This window comes from Sturnus vulgaris, chromosome 2 (genome assembly GCF_052056855.1).
Source record: "Sturnus vulgaris isolate bStuVul1 chromosome 2, bStuVul1.hap1, whole genome shotgun sequence".
In the NCBI taxonomy this organism is placed as follows: Eukaryota; Metazoa; Chordata; class Aves; order Passeriformes; family Sturnidae; genus Sturnus; species Sturnus vulgaris.
Window position 1 is genome coordinate 107,443,077 of NC_142244.1, and position 21,928 is coordinate 107,465,004.

The 21,928-nt window shown below is 36.8% G+C and overlaps 1 long non-coding RNA gene across 1 annotated transcript; it reads right to left on the reverse strand.

The window, feature by feature from the left end:
• Window positions 1-1,770: 1,770 nt before the first annotated feature.
• Window positions 1,771-20,960, reverse strand: LOC148224952 (uncharacterized). The gene is made up of 2 exons (XR_015802003.1): window positions 20,890-20,960; window positions 1,771-2,394 (listed from the first exon to the last, which is right to left on the reverse strand). It is a non-coding gene; the product is annotated as an uncharacterized LOC148224952 (long non-coding RNA).
• Window positions 20,961-21,928: the final 968 nt, after the last annotated feature.

Sequence of the window (21,928 nt, forward strand, 5' to 3'; positions counted from 1 at the left end):
AAGCAAACTAGATTTCTGCTGGACAATTCCTGGCAATGATCCAGACAAGAGCATACCCCATTAGGGGCCAATGAACTCCACAGTCATAGGGGAAAAATGTGCACTGGCTTTGTTTCTCTTTGCTGTATGAGGTTCTCTAATAGCATCTGGTATCTTAGCACACAGCTGCATGCCCTCCTTTTGTTTCAACACTCTGCTAAGCTGTGACATTATGCTCACTTTATTGCAGGTATTTTGGACCGAGCAAACTCCTCACAGAAATTACTTATATATTAGAGACACAGAGCAGCATGTGGGACATTGATTTACAGTTGAATACTGTAGACATGTATTACCATGTGTTATCATTCATCTCAGAAAAGAGAAGAATCCCTTTATTTAGGAGTACAACTCCAACCCATGATTCAGATGTAAAGTCTGTTATAGCTCTCAACGGAATTAATGCTGGGAAAGTGATTAAGATTGAGGATTCTTATTAGGTTATGAGTCTGTTCCTAAACCATAAATCTAGAACATCCTCATGGATGGAATCTACATAAGCAACATTAACTTCAGTGAGCTGAGGAAAGCAAGGCAGCATGCTCCACAAAAGCCTGAGGAGTCAGCCCTGGAGTCTCATTGTCATAAAGGGATCAGAAAAATAAAGCTCACATCTAGGAATGGAGCCAGAGGAACTGCTTACTGATCTAGGCAAACACACTAAGATTCAGTGTTTAAGGACCTGATTCATCAGCTTGTTAAAAATCCAACAGCTTTTACCAGATTGCAAACTTTCAGTTCAATTCCTGCTGCTGAATAACTTGGCAAAGACTTTGAGGAGAGTGGGAAATACAAATAAATAATTAAATAAACCCACTGGGAATCTTATACACGCTGCTTTCGTAGAATTCTGCCCTGAGTCTGGAATCTCAATGTTGGCCACTACTGCCACATGCCAAAAATGTCACAGTATTTTCCAAATGAAGGGCAGTAAGGCAGCTCCTCAGCTTAAAAGAGCTTCCTACTCAGAAAGGCAAATGTCTAAGAGTCGTACAGCTTCTCCCAGCAGGGCTAGTGGCAACAGGGAAAGTTGAAAAAACTTTTTCCTCTCACCATCTGATATTCAAATATGATCTTTAGTGTTTTATATGGAATGGAGGCTGAGGTATAAGGAAAATTCTGAGAGGCCATTTCCTTTAACACACATAAAATTCTCAAGTTCCTTTTCCTCACTGGCATATCTCTCCTGAAAATATAGCAATCGTGTTCATTTTCATGATAAGACAGAAGCCAGGGGGAAAAAAACTGATTATTTTACTTTACTCTCTCTCTCTCTATATGTATATATATAAATATATATACGTATATATATATACACCCAGTATACTGGGTATACTTTCAAAATATAAGTTATTGCACAACCTTGACATTATACGTATGTCAGCACACTTCATCTTTCAAATCCCAATACAGGAAAAAAAAAATCGGTTATTCATGTACTACATTCAGCATTCAGAAGCTAAGAAATTTTTCTTGAAGACAGCCATTATATGGCTCTTCTTTATTCAGTTCTCAAGAGGAAAAGAAAGGCCTGTGAGGACAGTAATAATATGTGTTATGCTGTGTTGGAATTTGGAATTCCTTTGTCGTGCTGTATTAAGTGCAACCATGAGGAAAGATGAGGTCAAGGGGAAAAAAAATCGTGCAGGATTCCACAAGGCCACAGCTTCCACTGCAGTGCTGAAGCTCAGACTGTCACTTTGAAAAAGCTGTTAGACAAATACACAAAGGGCATTTTAAAATCATTTTAATAATAAAATATATGTCAGAACCATACTAAAAACTAGACTTCAGCTCAGTGAACTGTGTTTTCATGCATTATACAATGCCAATTGCCATGCAAATAGCTATGAAATAGAGCTAAATATAATTTAGGAGTTCTGTGTCTCACCAAGTAAGTGTCAGAAAGTACTTGGTGCATTACATTCAGAAAAATATGACAATTAAGGTGAACAGGTAGAGAAAGCCTGGAGAACAGAAGAGACTGAATCATTAAAAAAACCCGATATAATCACGGACAAAGACCCTCTAACTAATTAAAGTCAGACAGTGGTGTGTTTATTCACTGGCGGGCAGCATGGGAGTCACCTCTGAAAGGCGGGACCGCCCCGAACAAGGTTCTTTGCCCTCTGTTTATTCCCCAAGATCTCACATACAATACATCTGCATAACCCCAGCACCTCCCATCCCCATCCCATATTAAAATGAGCCCATCAGTCCTTCACACATGCGCAGTTCTTCTCTTGAATTTGGGTTGGTGGTCTCGAAATGGGTCAGTGGTCTTGAAGGATGAAGTCAGGAGAGTCTTCATCAGGTCTCAGTGACCCTCTGGCACAATCCAAGGCTCCGTGCTTCCTGATTAACAGTTTACTTATTTTACGTTCTTCTGTACGTAAATTTATAATAGCAGATAATTTTACCAATTAGCTCTAGCCTAAGCATCTAATAATTATTAACCTTACATTTATCTACCTAACTTACATCTTGGTCATGGAAACAACTTCTACCCTTAGCAAAAATCTTAACTTTTTAAAACCACGATTCAAGACTACTGAAAATCCATTTTGAATTATGGGGCAGAGATTGCCTTCAACTCAAAGATTACCTTTGATTTCAAAAAATTCTCTGGGATTGAAGACACACCTGAATCTCTAAAAATTCCTTAGGAATCTAAGGAGTGAAACACACTAAAGATTTGGAGACTCTTTCCCATCACAACAAAATACTGAAACTTATGTTTTCAGGTAAAAATTACTTTCTTATCTGGTTAAATGCATTAGAGATTGCATTTTCATGACAAAAAAAATATCTATAGCCTGTTTTTATAGTATGACTTTTCTCCTCAAAGTAGATGTATCATGATTGTCCTGCCATGCACACTCTCTGTCTGACATTGTGCTTTAACTTACACCAGCAACTTCTTGTGGTAGAGGAACCTGCACATGGTAGAGGGACTAATTCATTACCCCTTTGCATGGCATGAACCTGACTGAAGCAGGCCTGACACCAGCTTTGCTGTGCCCAAATTTTTCTAAAGATGTTTCAGCAGATCTTTGCCCCAGAGATGCCTCAAAGATCATTATTTCCACTCTGCACTGTCTCTGTCTCACTAAAAACACAAAAAGGGCAGAGGACCTGTGTCCATTTAGAAGTGTGGACATGCTGGAAAGGAATCTTCTGTCAGATAATTCCAGTGATATGAACCTGCCTAATGTTTTCTGCTAGCAAGGAAACCAGTTTATCTAGGTGCCAAGACTTCTTTTTCAGTTGATTCAAAGAAGCAGAAATTTCTTGAGAGTGTTTTATAAAATAGTAAAACAATGCTACCAGTGCAGTGATCACAGAATCACAGAACATGCCGAATTGGAAGGGAACCATCAGAATCATCGAGTCCAACCCTTGGCCCTGCACAGGGCACCCCAAGAGCATTCTCCAAATGCTTCCTGAACTCAGACAGGCTTAGTGCTGTGACCACTTCTCTGAAGAGCCTGTTCCAGTGCCCACCCACCCTCTGGATGAAGAACCTTTTCCTGGTATCCAACCTAAACCTTCCCTGACACACTTCAGGCCATTCCCTCAGGTCCTGTCACTGTCACCAGAAAGAAGATATCAGTGCCTGTCCCTCCTGTTCCCCTCAGGAGGAAGTTGTGACTGCAGTGAGGTCTCCCCTCAGTCTCCTCCAGGGTGAGCAGACCCAGTGACCTCAGCCCCTCCTCCTGTGTCTTCCCCTCAAGGCCCTTCACCATCCTTATTGCCTTCCTTTGGATGTTCTTTAACAGTTTAATGTCTTTTTCACATTGTGGTAACCAAAACTGCACACCAGACTGGAGGTGAGCCACACCAGTGCACAGTAGAGTGGGATATGATGTGTTAATAAAAATAACACATGGGTAAATACACATCTTGCAGTTCTTCTCCTCCTGCCTCAAAAGAGGCTTCTACAGCACTAACTTTATTTCTAAGGGCAAGTGCACAGTGTTTGCAGTTTGGTTTGGGGTTTTACTTTTTTGTTTGTTTGGTTGGTTGGTTGGTTTTTGTTGGGTTTTTTTTTTTTGTTTTTTTGGGGGGAGGGGGAATTTTTTTGTTTTTTGTTTTGTTTCGTTTTGTTTGGTTTGGTTTGGTTGGGGTTGTTTCTGTTGGGTTTTTTTTGTTGTTGTTGTTGTTTTTTGTTTTGGTTTTGTTTTGTTTCTTTTTATTATCCACACAGTTCAACTAAAATAAGAGAGGCAGAACTGAAGGTCACAACTGAATAGGAAAAAACAAAATTAACAATACAACTCCTCTCCTTCCTTAATCTCATGGGTCCTAGCAGTCATTAATGGAAAAACACAATCTTGCCTTTTCAGATGCTTTTAGAAGTAAATCATTAGAGTCAGGATTGTGACAAGGTAAGGTGAGTGACAGGGTGGGTCTCCTGGCACTTGGCAAAGGCTGATGTGGCACATATCAGCCCTGAAGAAAATTGCAGCTTTGGGCTGCTATTTGGGGTATGATGGGCACACAATGTGTTAGGAAAAAGTGTTCAAGAAGTTTCTGCTTGCCTGTAATTCAGGCAAAATTCAGTCTCAGATGAATACTGAGTGAAGCTAGAAACATCTGCTAAAGCTGCCATGGGAACTCTGGTTTCAGAGTAATGTGTGCTGAGACAGGAGAGAAGTGGATGTTCAACAGGTGTCTCATGGAGATGAGTGGCTTCTTCAACATCTTCTTAAAAAAAAAAAATTTCATGAAGACAAGTTAAGGACAGGAGAGTGTGTGATCCCAGAAACACTTAGTTCTAATAGAGCAAAAGGTATCATGTAAAGAGATTTCATATGTTGGAGGTCTTAGAGAAAATGGATCAAAAATACTTAAAGATCACACAAGATATGTATTTCAAAGGCAAAGTTCAGGCAAAAACAGTCAATTACAGGCTAGAATAACAGAAAGGATGGTGACAGAAACATCCAACATTTTCAGAATTCAGATTGTAGAGATACTAGAAATATTTTGACGTACAAGAAGTCTAAGCACCATTAATATGATGGTAAAAGTTATAGAATAGGGTCAGTCCAACGATCTCAATCAGATAACAAGTCTTAGAAGAGTCATTGGAGCCCCTTGTGCATAAAAAAATTAAATCTAACAGAACAAGATCTAATGATATTAGAGGAGAGATATAGATTGCTAAGTATAGCTTTATTTGTAAGAATAGAATATTGTAAAAATTCAGCTTTTTTAAGTTTAAAAGAACTCAACTAAAATAGCTGATTTGGAACCGTAATTAGATTTTTAAATGTGGAAATTGTCACAAGCAAAATGAGGAACTGGAAAAAAATCCCCGAAGTGTTGAGGAGTGTTCATTTGTTGTATTTTCAACTTTAATTGAAAATGTTACAGTAAAGAAGTATATCTCTTGACCTAAATACAACCTGGAAATATATCTGATTTTGAGTTCCAACATCCTTTAATATCTATTTTTAACTTAGCCATTAACTGGTGTGATAGTTTATGTCAGACAAAATTGTTTGTTACGTCTTCATTACTACATAGCATCAGTACTACATAACAATGAATACTAATGCCACAGAGGAATAACTATGAAATTATTTAAAGATAACAATCTTTAAATACCAGATATTACTATTGTAAGCAAAGGGCAAGAGGTATCTCAAAGAAAATTGGGTTGGTAAGTTATAAACCCTGCGGTTTCACCCTTTGAAAGCAAGATAGCTGTAAAGCCTGTATGTAAAGAAAGCAAATTCCTTCTCACTTTCTTCTTCTGTGGAAACAATTAAGAAAAAAGAAGTTTGTGCTACTTCTCTCTCTATTCACAGTCAAGTTGAAAATAAGCAGAATTTTGAGAACACCTGGGCAGTGCATGTTTTATTTCTGCTTAGCAGATAAGCCATTCTCTGTGAAAGTTTTCACTCTGGAAATTGTTATTGTATTCTACATATGCCACTCTACAGTTCAGAGGAAAAGATAAACTTATCACCTTAGTATTTTATTTATTTATGTATTCACATTAAGATGTCTATATATCTCCATCCTTCTTCTTCTCTGTAAATGGTTTCACCAAATTGAATTAGAAAGGACAGGAGAAAAAATAAATTTTTCTCTGCCCTTGAAATCACACTGCATTTAACCTAAAGGAATATGGGTGTTTCCACTCTGCCCTGAGCAGCTTTAAAAGTGAAAGTGGAAGGTGAGAACATAAACTGCTACAATAATTCTCTTAGGAGCTGCCATGCTGCAGACAGATTTGATAGCAACGTGTTTGTCAGACTTCTAGCACTCCTGCAATTTAGCAGCTAAGGACAGTCCTGGGTGAATGTCCTGAGTGCTGATCATAGCAATTGCACCAGTGAACTGTTTCTAGTCTGACCAAATGGCTGTAAATAGGTTTTATTGCTTAATAAAGAGATTATGTTATTAAATACTCTAGCAAGTTTTATTTTTCTATTTTTTTTCTTTTCAGAAACACTGTATTAATGTGAATGGCAAGTATTCATTTTGTCTGAAAAAATTAGGTAATTGCAAAAGGCCAAGGCCATATCATAATGGCAAATTGAACAATTTTGTTACTACAGATTAGATGCCTGGAAATTATTTGATGTTGAGGAAGAAGCAATATCTTTTTCCTCCTGCCCCCTAGTACAAAATATTGAATAAAAAACATTTAATTAAGGCTATTCTCCAGGCTACTGAATTGTTTCCATTAAATGTCCACCTCTCCTGACTTCTGCTCATTTTGGGAAATTAATTGAAAGCAATTATGTCTTAGAATTGTTTTGTCTTTTTGCTTTAATCAGTCAACTCCTATGCAGGTCTCCTACCTCTTAATGATGATATTTTATCTTGTAATCAGTGTGTGAGATGTTCTTTATATTGATATGTACTTCAAGCTGTGTCTATTTGTTAGCTTTTTGCAAAGTTAAAGAGTATCTTATTTCAATCTGAAACAGCTCTACATAAAGTACAGAAATGTAATGTGAGTATTTTGCAGAAGAACTTGCAGAGGTATTGCTTGTCTATATTGAAACCGTCCAATTTTAGGGTTTTGTGTGTGTGTATGCATACATATATACATATATATAATGTGTGTGCAGGTGGAGAGGAGTTAAGTGAGAACATTGTGGTTAACCTCTGTCATCCAGGAAAGGACACAACACACTGGTATTATTTTATGTTTTGGAGAGGGGTAACACCTACACTTTAGATCTGGTTGTTGAAAAATGACAGAGATCTCACTTCTAGTTTCAGATACCAATTTTTCCCCGCCAAAACTGAATAACAACCACATCAGCATTGGATTTTAATATCTTTATATATTAAAATATCGTATCTCAAAACCAAGACTCCTTTCACAGAGAGGTCCTTGGAGAAAAGAAATATTTCCCTTGGCAAAGTATTAAGTGTCACATCTTTAAGCACATATAGTCTCAATGACTGCACTGGAATCTCTGACTTGCACATTTAGACTCAAAACTCAAAAATGCTCTGAAAGCAAGTAATCTTATCAGGCTAATATCTGAAAGCCCGAGGTGCTCTGCCAAGTCTTACCTTTAGTTATATTATAGCATTTTTTAGTTGTAAGAACTGCAAAAAAATCCCTTTTAAAATACAAAACCAAAATGGGTGTTTAAAAACATCAGCAAGATTCTAAAGTTTAACGGGACAGGACAATAGCACTGGCAGCTAAGAACTGTCTCAGATGTTTTAACTGTAATGCCTAAAAATCACTCAGGTGCAATTCATTAATTTTTATAATGAAAATATATCACTAGTCTGTCAAAAATATCCCAGATTTAACATCCTAAAGGACTAAAGGATAGATAACACACCAGATGAAGGTTTACTGGAGGCAAGCTGAATGTCCATCCCAAATACAAATATATGCCTAAACCATTATAAGATTAATATTTCTTTTGTGATTCAATGCACATCCCAGTTTAACCTTTGCTTAATTTTTGCAGTATATTTAAATGCATTGCTGAATCAGTGCATCAAGTCAAATAATTACATTGATGGCATTGTATCAGCTGGAAGCCTGGAGGTTTGGTTTTCCCCATCCCTACCCTTTGAAGTAATTGTACAGGCTTGTTATTGCTAGAGGTACCCAGATACAGTGGATTTCAGAACATAGGGGGTATTCCTCATCCCCATCTGATTGTTCATATAAAATTCTCAAAAGAGTAGTTGACAGAAAAATTCCCTTCTAGCAGTTTTGATGGACATGTAGCCTCTAAGAGTAAACTTGGCTGCTGGATCTGGTATCAAATGACTGCATTTAACTGTTACACTGAGAGAAACTGAAATCTTTGAAGCCTTCTACTTCACTTGAGTCAAGGTTGTCTAATGCACACTCACACAGAGGACTCTGTGGTCTCTGACCTGCACTACAGCCAATTGCTGTCCCTAGAGCTGCACATCTGCAGCATCTGGCCTGGGCCCCACAGTCCCTCCAACCTTATGCCCCACTTGTAGACCAGCAATTGGCATAACCTCACACCCCTCAGCCAAGCTGACCTGCTGTTTTTCTGTGGTCATGCACACAGATCACTAACACAGAGTGCACATGCATTTAAAACAACTGGAAATGGGATTCAGTAAGAGGATAGGAAAACCTGTGCCGCCAGTAACCTGTTAGGGCATCATTAACTCCTTTTGATCTCCTTTTCCTTTTATTCTCTCATATTTGTGCCTCGTACCTACTTAGCTCCTTCCCCAAAAAAATCCTTAAAACATGCCATGAAAGGTTTTACACGATCCCAAAATGCTCTTCCATCCTGGGTCCCATAGGCAGGAGTCTACTTTAGTTTACATGGTGATGCAAAGAGAGCTTCTTTCACTGATTCATATTTGTAGGTTATAGCCCAGGTTCAGCTGTCCTGTCCTTCTCCTTTGATAGCTTTAGGGACAGCTGATTCAGTGTTCTGTAATTTTCACTGACAAGATTTTCACTGATGAGGCTACTAGAAGTGTCTGTCACTGTTCCCCTGTTCCTTGTGGGGTCTCTCTGACTGATCTGCAGTCTTTCCTTAGAAAACCCAGGAGTCATGCTCCTTCCCTTCAGTTTCCTTTACCTTCCCTTCACTTTTGGGCCTGGTGATGGAAGCACTCTTGTACCACAGGTAAACCTTTGCACTTCCTATTTTCACCCATGTGTTACAGTCAGGACTATAATTTCTAAAACATTTTATGGGGTGAGTGGAAGGAGGTGACCTCAGAAGATACCTCCATGCTACTTAAAGATGAAGATATTACTTAGCTGATCTTTATGCTCTGCCTTTTGTAGCTGGGGGCATGCTTTGCTCTGTCCACTGCATTTAGGAATCTGTGTTAGGCAGCAGAGTTAGTAGTGTGCACGTACTTACTCCCAGTCTACACCAGTAAGCTATCACATTCAGTAAAAGATACAGTAAATTGAGAAAGGCAAATAGTTGTACAATAATAGCACTTTTTGGTCACTGGCCTTGCCTAATATCCGGTATTTTGCCTTCTGTCTGACATCAGTTACATTTCCTAAATACCCTCAATCTGGGCACAAATATTGTGAGCACCACTTGTGAACTTTGGGAAGGATTTAGGTCAGAGATTAATGTACTTTTGGAAGAAAAGTTACATTAATCCTTGTGGTATTGTCTATTGATAATATGTTAATCCTCACAGTGTTGTCTGTGGATAATTTAAAGCAGCCAAGAAAAATGAATAAATTTTGCTCTAGGGAGAAGAGCATATAACGACAGCATCTTTTGTCAGCCACCAACCTACTGGGCTGGTGCTGCAACTGTAGAAAACAAAAATTATTCTCACTGACTAGAATGTGAACACAAGTTTGCTAGTTAAGACAAAGAACCATAGTGGGGGGGAAAAAGTCCAGTAAGATGTGGTTTAGTGATATGCTGTTGCATGTGCATGCATGTGTTTAATGCTCTCCAGCAGAGGAGAAAAAGCATACATTTCATTTTTGAGATAGTAGCAGGATCACAGTGTTACCCATAAAAAAATTTCTCAAAGAGTGTTTAAGGGAAATATTTGCAGATATCTGTTGTGTGATAGAAATTGAGAAATTGAAAGGATTTTTTTCACTGGATAAGATACAACAAAGCAGTTTTAAAAATTTCACTTAATTAAATTATATTATTCTAGATTTTTTTTAAGAAATAGAGAATGTGCTGCATAGATATATAAGAGAAAAACACCAGGTCTCCACTGTTTTCTTTTCCACATTTCTATGAGTAAAACCTTAGCAACTGAGAGCTGTTGGACTGCGGGAGAAACCAGATCTACAAAAGAAAAGCGTGGCTTTTAAGCACTTTTTAAATACAACCTGAAATCCACAGGCTACAATGTTGATGATATTCCAATGCCATTCTAACGATAACTAATGCTGTGGTGGCTCTTATTGAGTACCCTTTTCCCCTGCAGTTACTAAGAGGAAGATATTTGAGGAACTAAGGCAACAGAATTGCTGCAAGCTTCTGTAATGCAGAGAGCAGCTAAAAGCCAACAAAAAACCCATCAGCAATAACACCATCAGATTCTAGAGATGAGGAAGTGTTGACAGTGCAGCATTCAGCCATGTGATAACCATTCTGTCATGTAATAGTCTTTTGAAGTTGCTAGCATTAGAGCACCAAGTTTACCTTTATAAACTTTAAGTGTTCATCCACACAAGGGCAAGGATTTCAGCTTCAACCTGAACAGCTTCATAGACAGACAGGGAGAACCTGACTTGGGCTTACTGAGAAATACTTGAAGTTGTGGCAATCTATCCTAGAAGGATTTTTTTTTGGCACCAGTTTTTTAGAAAAAAAAAAAGCATGTTTTTAACATTAACCTGACCTGATAATTTATCCTTTTTTTTCAGTAGCTTGTGTGTGCACATGTACAAGTTTACTCCAAACTGAGGAGTATTTTTATTATTAATAAATGGTATTAGCACAGTTTTTCCAGGTATGTGTAGGTATACATACATATATATAAAAACATTGCATTTTTTAAAAACTACATTTACCATTACATGTAAATAATACTTTAAAAAATAAATAAATAAAATTGATCTTTAAAAAAGTGAATGATTCCTCCACCTCATAAATCTCTTTGTAACCCATCATGAAGTAGGGCTTAGCTGTTTGCTTTAAGAATTAATACAATTCTAAAGATCATTTTTTTGTGGTTGTAATCGACTCTTATTTTATATGAAGTAGAAAGCTTCCAAGACTTCAGTTGCTCTCAGTGTAATAGTTAAATGCAATTATTTTATATTAGATGAAAGCTTCCAAGTTTACTCTTAAGAGACTATGTATGTCCCAAATAAAGCTGCTAAAAGAACCCTTTTCTCTCTGCTGCTGCACTGTTCTGAGGTTCCTAAATGAATCAATACATGACAAAATGTTGTTCAGTCAGTGTTAGCACATGTAGCCCAGTGCACCCAAAAGGCAGTAGATTAATTCTTAGAATTCTAGTCAGAAGTCAAAAACAGCTGAAGACCACCTTTGAAACTCATTTTGTATGATCTTTCAGGCAACTGTCCATAGTGAGGAGGGTTTCCTGGTCTCAGCCACTACCAGAGCTGATGGAAACAAAAGGAACAATTGCTGATTGAACTGCATTCTTTCACACAGAGCCTGGAGTGGAGCTGCTGCTCTGCCATCACTTGTAAACATAACTTTGAGCAGCAGCAAAGGTGATCAATGGCATGAATACAGAGTAACAGAAAGAGAGAAAGGAGGGAGGAAGAAGCTGTACAAAACCTCATGCATTTTACAGCAATATAACATTTCTGACTTCAGGGATCGATTCCTTGTTGTCACATTAACACAGGAAGCATGTATCAGCTAACTCATTTCCATTTTTCTGAGATTAAAACCCAGTATGCTTCCTTGGAATCTATTAGTAAATCTGGCTTCAGTGGGCCAAAAAGGCTCAGCTGAAAAGTTTTCCTAGAATTAGATTTTTGAAACTGTGTGGCATAAGGTATTCTCTTCCTCTTGAATTCCCAGTTTAATTACATTATACTAGGCATGCTGACAACAGAAAAAGCATCTTTTCAATAAACACTTTTAATCCATGCAAAAAAAGAGTAGCTGTGGAGAGCTCTGTGGGGCCATAGCCTTTAACATTGTCTTTTAAGGTTACTCCTGTTCATTAGGAAAAAGCACACATGAATAATTAAGGAAAAATGGAAAGATAATCTGGCCTTCCTGTATCCTAGCTGAACATACCAATGCTTTTTGTTGGCGTGTAGTAACCACTGCCTACTGCAATGGATATTTTAGAAATCTGAGTATGTACTTCTGTCATTTGTTGAGTCAGACAGCCAGAATAGATTTTTGAGTTTAGTTTTGACAAAAACTAAACTAACTTCATCAGTTTGTCAGGCAACTATACTTATTCAGTCTTATTTAGGCTGATTTTCATCAGGAGAGCTCTCTGTGCTTTGCTAAAATGAGAAAGCAAATCATCAAGTGCAAAAATGAATATGGAAAATAGGATTTTTTGTTTTCGTCTTTAAGCAGGGGCATTAGACATTAAGACTGGAGTGGGAAAGTATAGATTATAACATCTCCTCTGTACTACTCAGAGTTACTCTTGAGTGCAGGGGACAAGGACCCTTCTTCTCTTTAAGTGGCAAATTGACTTAATCAAAGCTCCACTGAGGCAGACCAGAGCAACACAGCTTAGCAAATGTATCACTCAGAAGGTGGAATATATTGCCTCAAACTGCTTCTTTTGCTTGCAAAAGGACTAAATTTGCTTGACTATCCTATCAGAAATTTGTGATGTAGAAGCTGTTGCAGAAGAGTGGAAATTGCTGATGCAAGTTAGGCTGAATTTACAGATCCTTTACATCTGGAGAGCAGAAATGTGAATCTGTGACACCAACAGGCATCAGCATGACGTGCAACACTTTGGTACCACAGGGGAGGAAGCGACTTTTGGCAGTCATCCTGATGCATTCAAGTTTCCTACAAAATTTCTAGGCACATTAGTTTCTCCTCCTGCACGAGCCTGGAAATATGATTTGGCCTTTACAAATGATGACATGTTCCAGTCCAGTTCATCCTCAATCCATTTTGAACTTGCTAAATTATGTTTTCCCTCTGCAGCCCCTTCAGAGCTCAGTTCAGGAAGATTTTTCCACCTGTTTCTCTTACAAAAGCAGAAAAAGTAGAAAGTGTATCTATTTACCTGGCTGTTAAACTTCATTTGATCGCCTCTCTGCAACAGAAAGGAAATTCTTTACATTATATATTAATAGCAGAACAGCTAGTGATGTGAGACAGATTGAAACTTTTTTCTGTTTTTTTTTTCTTTTCTTTCATTTTGAATAAATATTTTAGGCCTCAATCAAAACCTTTTTATGCTGACAGATGGGCCTGATTTTTCCCTAGTTCACAGCAGGTTAAATCAGGTGATAAAATTATTATACACTGAGTGAGAAGTGTGCCGATTAGATTGAAAGGAGACTTAATCACATAATTTTTGAAGAGGTAGTTCCCTTGATGTAGCACCTGTGGAGGGGGTCTCCTTTCCTCCTATTTTCTCTTTTTAGGATTCTTCAGATTTTTTCCTATTGGTTTAATATTAAGGTTTCAAAATCAAGTAATTTGAGAATTTTTTTTCCTCTTCAACTGAGCTCATATTTCATTAATACCTGCACAGTAGCTAAGACTTTGCATGATTTACCCTCACTGAATGCTAGCTTAGACTTTTTTAAAGCACCAGGCATTGCTTAAAGGTGTACATTTAGTTTTGCCCTTTTTTGTGAGAAAGGAGTCTAGAATACTTCCTTGACTTAGAGAGATGGATTAAAAATCGGTGCATCTTACTGTGATTCTGAAATAAAAGTCTGCTTTGCTGCAGGATGCTAGAATACATATGAGAGAGCCCTTTCTTGTAATAAAAGCTGGCAGCTGAGCTTTCATTACCTAGTCACAAAAAATGACATCTAGACTGAGACAAAGTCAGATGCATAGATGAAGAGAAGTTAAAAATCACTGGATCAGAGATAAAAATTGAGGTAAAACTGTGACCAAGAGGTGACAAATGCCAAAGACAAGGGGAGTAAATTTCCCTGCCAAGGGATATAACCTGAATAACAAAGAATTCAGGTCTCTAAGGCCTACAGATAATCTGTTTTCTGTATGAGACTAATCATAACTTTATCTGTGTCAAAATGGATAAAAATACGTGCATCCAGGTCTCAGAGCTCCTACAGTTACACAGTGGAGCTCTGCAGAGCCCAGGGGTAATTTTCAGGCCAATATTGCTTGAGGCTAAAATGAAATTAGCAGCATAGGCCTGATAGATCTCCTAAAATAAAGTGGAAGCTTTCCATTCACATTTATGAGAGCTAGATTAGCTCTGATATTTATTTCTAAGATCCAGTACTGACCATCAATATTGCCTTTTTGGTACAAATCCAATTCATACCTGAGCTTTTAATTTACAGATTACATGACTCCCAAAGCTACCATGAAAAAAGGGTTTCTACCCTTGCTTTCTATCCAGCCTCATGGGTCCTGGGTACAAATTGCTTAAAGTAATTCAGTCATTAATATTCTGTTTCTTCTTTGTCTTTTTCTCTGTCAAATATTGTAGAAATTTATTTTGTAAAGAGGTGCATAATAATAAATTTAAACATTGCACCTTTTAAACTGAATCACACAGTGGTTTGAGATAAAACGTCAGGGAGGTTGGGGATTAGAGGGAATGATTTTGGATTTAAAAGAAGTACACATTTTAGCATGTAACTATAAGAATCAAACCACTCAACAGTTGCATTTATTGCTGGATTTTTAAATCTAATTATGAAAATACATTAATATTAATAATTTATGGAGGGAAAAGAGGCTCCTGTTCTTGCCAAATGTTGCACAAATTATTAATACTTGTCAGGGGTGGTATTGTACAAAGACCCTGTGTGTATCACCTCTATTCACATGAATTAGCATTTTACATACAATAACAGCCTCTTAACATCTATCCCAACGAATGCTGGAAAGGGAGCAGATTGCAACTCTTGATTTAATGTTTTATTTTAAGGACTAGTAAAACATTTCTAATGTATTTTTAAAACTCATTGGTATTCTCCTCCTCCCAATCAGTGAAACAGTCTGTTGCTAATGTGGAATGAAGTACTGTTTTACCTGTGTAAAAGATGCTATTGCTTTAAACAGGCTTGGCCAAATCAGCTTCTTAAATCTTAACTGTGCAAGGCAAAAGGCTGAAAGATAGTTTATCACTGTCTGCAACAGGTGTGCTACCAGCCAATTTCATTCGTGTTGAGCTGGCATTCAAGAATTATCTGCAATAATGGAAAGAGATTCTTACTTAATTTGTAGTCCAGCTAATTGTTTCATGGTTTACGAGCACAGAATTTCAACAAACAGGAGCAAAGCCAAATTCTGTTCAGAAACTATCTGCTTGAAAGTAGACATTGTAAGGGTTTCAACATTCACTTTTCTGTTTAATTAAAAACAGGACCATTATTTCTAATATCCCAATTAAACCTTTTTCTGCTTTAAAATCTTGGGGTGGAAAAAAGTTGCAAAAATAATGTTTTGGAAACATTAGCAACTAACTGCAAATCTTAGAGTGAAAATGTCTGCTTTCTACAAAGAACTAGAGACAAGGTGATGCCTTCCAGGGGATCAGAAGGAGGAGTTCTTAAAATAAAATTGGGCCAGTTTCATTGACTTATTCACCCAAAGCCTTCAGTGATTGTTTCTAATACCATGTTGCAGTGTCCTTCATCTGCCAGTGAATGCTCTGCTGCATTAAATCACCATAATTCAGGTTGATTCAAATGCAGTTGCCAGGTTCAGAACCTGGAACATCCTCTTTAAAGGCATGGTTTTATTTTTCTTTTATTTCTAAATGCCATTCAAAGAATGATCAGGGTAGCTATTTCTCTTAAATTCTTGTTCAGAAATGTAAGGGCAAACTGAGTAATGAAGGCATCAGGGGGTGCATATGTGGTCACTACAGAATGATTCACTTTTATCTATTATAGAAAAAAATGAACCTGAAAGCGGTTTACAAATTTCTCTGGAAATGTTAGATAACAAGAGGCCGAAGCACAGAAGTAAGGAAGAGGATGTGCAGTTATGACTGCCATTTGTCTTTAAGCAAAGCTGATGGTACAAAAGAGAGAACCTGCAAGTAAAACTGAGCTTTGTGACTCGGGGTTCACCTCTTGTGGAAAGAGAACTTTCCTGATTCAGACCTTCTCCAAAACACAAGTAAATAAGACTACAAAATATATTAGTGAGGATTACAACACAGGCTTATGTCTCATAATTCCAGCAAGTAAAAGCCTTTCAAAAGACAATAAACACAGGTTTATTACAGGAAATCTTCTGGGGCAAAAACGTTAGTGTGGCTGTTTGAAAGCTAAACATAAAAAACATATTTTGATGTTGCAAAGGTGCTTAGGTTAATGACATTTAGAAGGAATATAGCTAATATTATTTCTTAGCTCAGGAAATTGAGACACAGATGATTTTCTTATTTGCATATAAATTACATTAAAAATTGTTTAACCAAGGCTTTTGACCCCATAGAACATGAAACTGAAATAAAGGCTTGTTGGGTTTTTTTGTTGTTTTTTTGTTTTTTGTTTTTTTTTTATGGGTTGGAGGGTTTTTTAACCTACAGGAAGAAATCTCTAGGGGTTTTGCTCTTGTATTTGTTTCTTGATGACAACTTGGACTTCATTAGAAGTCTGAAGATTCAGTATCAGTAAGACACAAAATGAAGTGAATTATTAATTCAGGTCCTCTGTCTCAAGTTATTCATTTTGGATGTTAGTAGCTTTCCACAAGCATCCTTTGTGTTTAAGCCACACAAAGGTGGGTGAGAGAAACTGAATTAAAGGCAGACTTCCCTATGAGAGGGTAAGAACCCCTGACTGTGGAGGTAGTCCTTATTAAATAAGCTCACATTAAGCTGTAAATGACAGAAGGCACAAAATGGAATAAATGGGGCTCTCAATTTGCCTTTCATCTGAGAATTAGCCAATGGCAATGATAAATGCCTACATGTATATATCTATGTCACACCTTTGCTTTTCATTGCTGTGTGCCAGTGTACCTGTTCAGCAGAGACATGGCAGTCTTGGACTCTATAAACATATCTTGACATAGTTTGAAAGAATATAACATTTCAATTAGATCATGGCTAAATACTTTAAATTATTTGCTTCAATTAAACTATTTGTTATTTTGGTGTGTGGCTTTCAGAGCATTGATACACGGTGGCAGTAATGCACTCAAACAGACATGTTGATATCAGAAACAGCATCCTGTTACAAATGTTATGGCATGGATTAAAAAAAGCATTTAGTATCTTTCCCAACCATTACAAAAATTCAGCAATACATTTTCAAGCATAAGACTGTTTTCCCAAAATTGAGCAGTTAGTGCTTTGTAGCCTCTTATATGAATATTTCTCTATACTGCTCTCTTCCACTTGGTTTCACATCACTTTCTAATCTATTCCCAGTGACTGTGCTTTCTTAGTGAAGTAATAGTCTGCATTATTGCATATCAGTGTGTACTAGAGATGTAGAATAGAGCCACAGAGAACCACATAAAATTTCTTCCCAATGCAGTCCTACATCCTTTATCTGCAGTAGAATTCCGCATTGTAGTGACAAAGACCTCCCTGGGCAGTGGAGCAGTATTGCCCAAATCTGAACTCTTTTAAAAACCAAAAATAAATTGCTAGTAACTTTAATGATCACAAAACTGGGGGAAAAGTAATTTCTCTAAAGGATTCAATAATTTGTATTTTTTATGTTAACTTCTTACTTCTTTGTATTAGTCTCTGCAGTGGAACTGCAGAGAATTTGAAATGGCTCTTTGAAATGCATTTGAAACTATTTTTTATGCTGGCCCCTTTCTTGCATATTAAGTTTTAATCTAGGAAATATTTAAGTATACTCACCTTGATTAACTGTACCTAGTGTCAAGGTGCCTTAAACTAAACATTGAAATGATAGTAATATTTTTCATAAGTTTATCTAACATAATTGTAAAAGAAACTCCAAAACACTTCACTTGGACAGAAAGTCCTTTTATGCACATCTACTAAACACGTGTGCAAGGACTTTTCAGCATTAGAATTATTTATCATTTAGTCAATTCTAACTCTCTTAAAATTAGAATAGCTTTTTCTGTATACTATAATCAAATCTCTCTCTAACTTGGCACTTAAGAGTTTTTGCTTGTGCCATCAAAACAGGTACTTCAGATTGTTTGGAATATTGAGCACCAACAAGACAAATTTCTTGATTTCCTCTTAATTTGTGTTCCCAAGGCTTTTTCTGTCTTTTTATTTTTGTTTCTTTATTTTAATATCGTTTCCCTGTCCTTGACACTTTCACAATTTTTCAATATGCTACTTCCAAGAGAAATGCAATAGGCATGGTCTTAATACGTTGGGGTTTTTTTATTATTATTACTTTTAAATATTAACACTACCTTTTCAATTATGCTAAATAGCTTACACAATAGATCCCTCCAAAATTATATCAAACTATATCAAGCACTAGAGGGATTAATTCCATTAAACATACTGAAGTAGAACAAGTATTAGTTGTCTACTCATCTGTAATAGAAAAGAATTGGTTTATGTAGACCTACACACAAGCAAGACAAGTGGGTTTATGGAGACATTTCTTTATTAAAACCACATTATTATTATTTCCAAATGGTTAAAAAAAATGACAACACTTCAGCCTCTTCTTCCCTTTAGAAAAATTTCAATCACCTTCACAGAACATGAAGAATGATACTTTAAAGAAACGTTTCAAGTTTTATTCTCCTTCACTCTCAAGGACTTTTTTTCCCCAAAGATAAAAGGTTCTATATAAAAGTAAGGTTGTTTGGACTCACTGGAAATAGATTCCCAGTTCCTAATGAAGTCTTGAGACTAAGAAATAGCTAACAAAGGGGTGATTTCTTTTTTCATTTCTTTCACTTTTGAGATGCCCTGAAATTTTTTTGCAAGAACAATGCCTAATAGAAATCAAGTAAAGCCAAATTATGCAAACTACCTATTCTTTCATGTACTGGGGACTTTATTAGAAGCAAGGAGAACTATTTTTTTCCCATTCTTACATCCTTCCACCATGTTTACAAAGTCTCCTGAAAATGTGCACATACTACAAGCAAAATGTTAACCTTAAGAAAGTGTTGAGATAAAAAGAGAGTGAAAAAAGCTAATTCTGCAGCAAGTCAAGTACAACACTGATGCACCTTTCTTTCCCCCATATGAAATACAAAGAGGTTGGAAAGATGCCATGAAAACTCTGAATTCAACAAGAAGAGTCTCCTATTTTATAAAAACTCATTGTATTCACTGGTCAGCAAGGAAGAAGGAAAGTAAAAGGAGAGAACGAAACAGGCACATTCCAGCATCAAAGGGAAGCATCTTCCTGTTTCTGGGCACTGCTGGGACTTCAGTTATGCTGCTTAAGATGAGGCTGCAGTGCATTTCCATAGCCCTTATTTTTCTTGTCTACAATAATTGATTAGATATAGAAAGTTTGCTGCGATTTAATAGAGAAGATTTTAATGTTTCAAGAAAGAGATTGCTTTATATTTTGTAATCATGGAGAAAGTATATGAAGAACATTAGGAAGATTCTATGATTCTGAAAAGAAATGGTAAGATTTTAGTTATAAAATATTTCTTTTCTTTCCGTATTATAATATCAAAAGATGTTTTGTATGAACTTCAAGACATTCCAAACTGAGGTACAATAAGAATACTGAAGGACTGTAGGTTTTCAGCTTGCTGCAGAGAGTCCAAAAGATTTTTTAATGGCATGTTCAAACTCGATATTTGAAAATAAGTTTATTTCAATGCATTATTATTAGAATTACAGCCTGCTAAATCTGACAGTGAGGTAGACTTCCTGGTCATATATACAATGATATTGCAGTAATTTTATTATTATTTTTTTCCTTTCATTTTTTTCTTAAATTATGCAATTAATTAGAGCAAATATGGTTAAGTGCTATCAATGACATAAATACGCAATGAGATCTCAGAGATGACTGCTCTTGAATAAAGTTTATTTAAGTATGTATTGGATTGGCTGCTCTATTATTACTATTGGTTTTGTTGTTGTTATTCCATTTTATGAGTCTGTATTAACTGATTACATTCTCCACAGGTTTTTAATAGGTTACATTAAAATCTTCAGCATTCTAGACATTTAGTAATCATCCTATCACTCTGTGAGCATGGCTGAGCCCTGGAACAGGTTACTCCAGGGAGGTTGTGGAGTCTCTATGATTGGAGATATTCAAAATTCTCTCTGCACTGTCCTGGGGAATCAGCTCTAAGTGGCCCTGCTTGAGCAGGTGGAGGACAAGGTGACCTCCAGGAGCCCATTCTGCACTTAGATCTGCTCAGGAGTTAACAACTAAAGTTTTTTAAACCATTCAGTTTTTTAAAGAGTTAAAGAACTTGAAGTTTATATATTTGACCTGAGGGAATTATGACTGGATAATGCACAATGAAAGAAGTTAAAGTTAGTTGATAGATTTCTGTAGCAGAGCACTTCTTGCTCCCTTACATGCAGAAACTCTGTTGTGGTGAAAAATGGGGAAAGATGAACAGAGTAGATACAGCACATATTATAAAAGAGAGAAGAAAAATCATGAAGGCAAAGTAATTTACAGTAAGTCTTCACTACCACAAAGCAGCAGAGACACTGTATACCCACAAAAATGTTTTTGTAATAAATCTGGAGTTCCTCAGATTAGGCTGACAAATTTTACAGCTATTATGCAATGGTACAGTCATAGAATGGTTTGAGTTGGAAGGAAATTTAAAGATCATGTACCTCCAACCTTCTTGCCATGAGCAGGAACAGCTGTCACTAGACCAGGCTCTGAGTCCCATCCAACCTTGAACACCTTAATGGTGCCACTTAATGGTGTTACTAATTCTTGGGTTTAGTGTTGGTCTGGCAACAATTTCCAATGAAACAAAGAAGTGAAATACAACACACAAAAAAAAAAAACAACCAACCAACAAAAAAAAAAAAAAAAAAAAAAAAAAAAAAAAAAAAAAAAAGAGCATTGGTTAAAGGCTCTTAGGAACATGGGGACAACTCTGAGATATTTTAAGGAAAATCGCTGAGGAGTGGCTGTTTCCTTTATCTGAGGGTTCAGAATAGCCAATGAAACAGAATACCAAAGTCTAAACTAATGACCTTAGATTGACTTTAAATATACAAGGAAAATGCTTGTCCAGTAAATTGGCCAGTAAAGTAGCATCTATGAATTTCCGTATTCAGAAATAAAATTTAAGTGCCCAGTATATGAACAGATGGTCTAAAATTAAACAAATCACAGAATATGCTGAGTTGGAATTCACCCCACAAGGATCAAAGTCCAACTCCTGGCCCTGCACAGGTCATCCCAAGAGTCACATCCCGTGTCCAAACACTTCTTGAACTCAGGCTTGGTGCTGTGATCACTTCCCTGGGGAGCTGTTCCAGTGTCCAGCCACCCCCTGGGCGAAGAACCTTTTCCTGATACCCAGCCTAAACTTCCCTTGACACAACTTCATGCCAGAAAAATCTACCAGATAGACCAAAAACATGGTCTTGAAGCAAACCTTCTTTGTCCAAGGCAGACAAAGTTATTTTGGATATTCAGTAAAATACTTGAGAATGAAAGGACCAGAAAAGAGCATTAATAAGCACATATCAAAAACATGCTTATGTGCTAAGCTGAAATAATATTTTAAGTACTTGGTCTGTTAAACAAATATTAGTTATGACATTTTTCCCTTTTTTCCACAACCCCCCACATAAATCACATTGTTCCAATAAAAACACACAGGGGAGCAACAGAGCAGTATCCTTGCTAGCATGT